Below are 3,825 nucleotides of genomic sequence, written 5' to 3'. Positions count from 1 at the left end.
ACATGTGCAGGTAAGGCCAATTTTTAAAAACTCACTGCATTGTCTGAGGCAAAAGTAGGAGAAAAGGAGTGAGTGAGTGAGAACCCGGCCATTACATGTGATGTGACCCTTAAAGGGCGTGTGTGTGTCCTAGAACCAAGACAGTGGCAGTGTGTGTCTGTCTGTCTTTGGTTAAGGATATCTTTAAGATACTACCATGTTGTGTTAACATTATTTTGCTATTTCTGACAGGCAGAGAGGCAGTTTTCTGAAGGATGGTTAATGTCAGTACCAACAAGTTGTGATGGAGGCTTCCACCTGAGCTGAACACAGAAACTTGCACACAGTGGTGAGTAAAACACTGAATCTGTTTTGTTCTGCACTAGACCAATAAGTATTTCATACAGTAATTCCTTTCTGTGCTGTATTGATTTATTGAAAAAAATGTGGTTAGAGGATAATACAAAACACTGGCACTGTAGTGATCCCTGCACAGGCCAGAAGCTGTGTATCTCTTCAGCCTGGTGTTCTGCATTAAAATGATGGGTGTGATTTTTATGTAGTGTATTCTATGTATCCCTCTCGTGTGTGTGTGTGTGTGTGTGTGTGTGTGTGTTTGTGTGCATGCGTGCAGATGGAAGCAGTCGTTCCTGTTCAGCATTGATATGCCGGTAATGGGTTTGATGAGCCACAGCATGGTGATGGGCAATCAGCATCAGGACCAGGGCCGCTCACAAGGAGAACCTCCTGCCCTGCCTCTTCATCCTCAACCTCCAATCTTCCTGCTCTTCACACATGTGCAGGTGAGGACAACCTCTAAAATGCACACTTGACTTGAGGCAAAGGGGGGAGAATAGGCGTGCATGCATGCACGTGCACCAAACTTTAAGACAGTAGCAGTGTGTGGGGGGGCATGTGCACAAGCATATGCACGTGCTCATGTCATGTCCTTCTGTAGGTAGATAGGGGGTGGTTGTTTTTGTCTTAATTGTCATTCATAACATTAACATGCCTGTTTTGACAGGCACAGAGCCAGTTTTCAGAGGGAGGGCTGATGACACCAGCAACTTCGGATCTGAACCTGATCAACCCAGCACCAACCACTGTGCCGCTCCTCCTCTGCCAACTGCACCACATGGCTCCACCATCTCAAAAAGGCACAGACACTACTCCACTTCCTGCGAAGGATGAGAGAAGAGCCGACCTCCCCACAACGGCACTCACCACCTTCTACAGGGGTGTCATTGAGAGCATCCTGACCAGCAGCCTCTCTGTCTGGCATGGCAGCCGTCAAGCTGAAGACTAGAAGGCAGTACAGAGAGTGGTGAGGACAGCAGAAAAGCTCATAAGATCACCCCTACCTGTTCTCCCTACTACCATCAGGGAAGCGCTAGCCCAGCATGCGGTGCTGCAAAAGCACACTGGGAAACGGCTTCTTTCCACAAGCCATCAGACTCCTCAACGCACTGAAGAAAACCACATGAATAACCAAGGACACGGGAGAATATTCCATGAACACTTCTTTCACCATGCCACTTACACTTTACTCATTGCACCTTGTATACAGCATCTTCACATCACCTGTATGAACTCCTCCTGCCGTGTGTGTGTGTCCACTGTGTTTGTGTATTTATTGTCCATCAGTATGTTAATCTTATTATTGCACACTGTTTGGGTGTCTGTGTGAGTGTATTTATAGTATGCATCAGTCTGTATTTAATGCCAATGCCTTATTTTTAGTTATTAGTTAAATGCACATTGGAGACTGGTCAAACACAATTTCAAACTTTGTGTTAACCCTCCATAGATTTTTGTCAAAAAATGGAGTCTAATCTACTGTACTACACAGGCTATCAACAGACCACACAGTTGAGTGCTGTTTTATGCACTCTGAATATGAGGAGAGGGAGAGGTGAACGTTCACACTAAATAGTGTAAAAGTAAACAGAAATAAATTCACATTTCATTCCTGTCTCGTTCACTTCTTTCAGCAATGTATGTGGCCTACATGCAGGGAAGCTGACAGGGGGGACAAAGGGGTCCGTTGACCTGGGCCCAGTGAGACGAGGGGTCCAGGAATGGGTCCTCATTACATTGTATGTAGTCTATGTATTGAGTGGGGGGCCATTTCAGATGACTTTGTCCTGGGCAAAGCCAAATCTGTCAGCGGCCCTGATTATGTATGCACAAACACTGGTTATGATGATAGGAACATTTTTCTCTGTTTTCTGATGGCCTTTGAATTAAGACAGGCCAATCTGGAACCTCTCCTGGATAAAGAGGTAAGCTTCAATGGTGTGGTCACTCCTAAATCACAGACAGACATGGAGTATGGTAGGCCTATGGTAATGAAGAAATCGTTTTTCTCCAATAAAACAAACAAATAGCCTATTGCTATTTCAAATACTATTTCATATATTTTTTCAATAATATCTGCTCTTTTCAAGCATGGCCACATAACTTTGGCGAGGTGACACTCATTACTTCAAAAAGTCGGGAATGTGTTGCTGATGTACATCGTACAACTTTTCTAAGTAGCCTATATCATGTCTTACCAAGTGAACAACCTCGCCTAAAAGGGTTTTTTAATTATTATTTGTCGGGGTGTGTTAATATCCTGGAAAGGATGTTTAATCACAGCCCTTATAAAAATCTGTGGTTTAATCATATAGCCTTCCCAGTGTTAACAGTGACCTCGATACACACAGCTAGGTAAGGTAATGCCAACGCATTGACAGTATATATTTAGGCAATATATACAGTATTTACTGTCAATGTTGCTGTGTTGAAATCAAAGCATTTTGGCGACCTGATACGTTATGACAAATGTGTGCATACGACACGATTCCTAAACAGTAGGTTACAATGTCCGAGGTACGGGAAGACAAAGCAAAATAGGCCTACATATTGCCGTGGGATTAGAAAACGTGTGATTTATCTCACTTTCTTACATAAATTGTTGAGAATATTATGTCAGTGGAATGTTCAGTGAAACGTTTCTCTGGAAGATAACAATTTGCACGGGATATCTTTGAAAACATGGAGCCTTCATCCGGAAATGGCCTTGAAAATGACATCATGCAGTATCCCTTCACGATTGGCCAATACGGCAAATGCCGGGAACGCCCATAGGCGTGCTTGCATTAAGGGTGGAACTGTTTTACTGCAGCTGGACCCTTCTCAGCTCCAGAGCACCTTGTGGGAGCAATATGTTTTCTAGAACATTAATACATAATCAAATGCAAATTTTGCCCTGACATGATCACCTGAGAGTCCCTGTGCAGGGGTGCAGGTATCCCTTTCAATTTCAATGATTTAAGGAGCCTTCAGTGTGGGAGCAGATTCGCACAACAGAAGAGACACTAGGTCAGGCGCAAAGAGTCATGTTGTTACATTTTTTGACCAGCAGATGGCAGCATAAGAAACACATAGAAAACATTGCTCTCAATGTGCATGCTGCCCATGTTGAGGATGGAAATTAAAAAAGAAAACGTCACATATAACAAGTCAAGTCGGCATTTTTAAAAAGAAGAATTCATGGAGGAAAAAATAATAATAAAAAAATCTGTGGACACAGGTGTTCTGGAGCTCTGAAAATGACACCCAAAATGATTTAATCAGACTTGTGGTCTTCTGTTTTGCACCAAACTATTCCTATCTATGTACCAGCATGCATAATGTGAGCTTCCTACATGGTATAGTTCTTGAGCTATGGGCTTGTGAACTTTGACAAAAAAAAGTGTGAACAAAATGGACCCAAACGATGAAATTTCAAACAATGATGATCTTACTATGTATGTATATAAACAAATGACAGTTCATGACATGCTGTAATAAATTGAACTA

Source organism: Engraulis encrasicolus, chromosome 20 (genome assembly GCF_034702125.1).
Source record: "Engraulis encrasicolus isolate BLACKSEA-1 chromosome 20, IST_EnEncr_1.0, whole genome shotgun sequence".
Taxonomy (NCBI): Eukaryota; Metazoa; Chordata; class Actinopteri; order Clupeiformes; family Engraulidae; genus Engraulis; species Engraulis encrasicolus.
The sequence above is the reverse complement of the archived record's forward strand: the minus strand, read 5'-3'. Positions refer to the sequence as shown.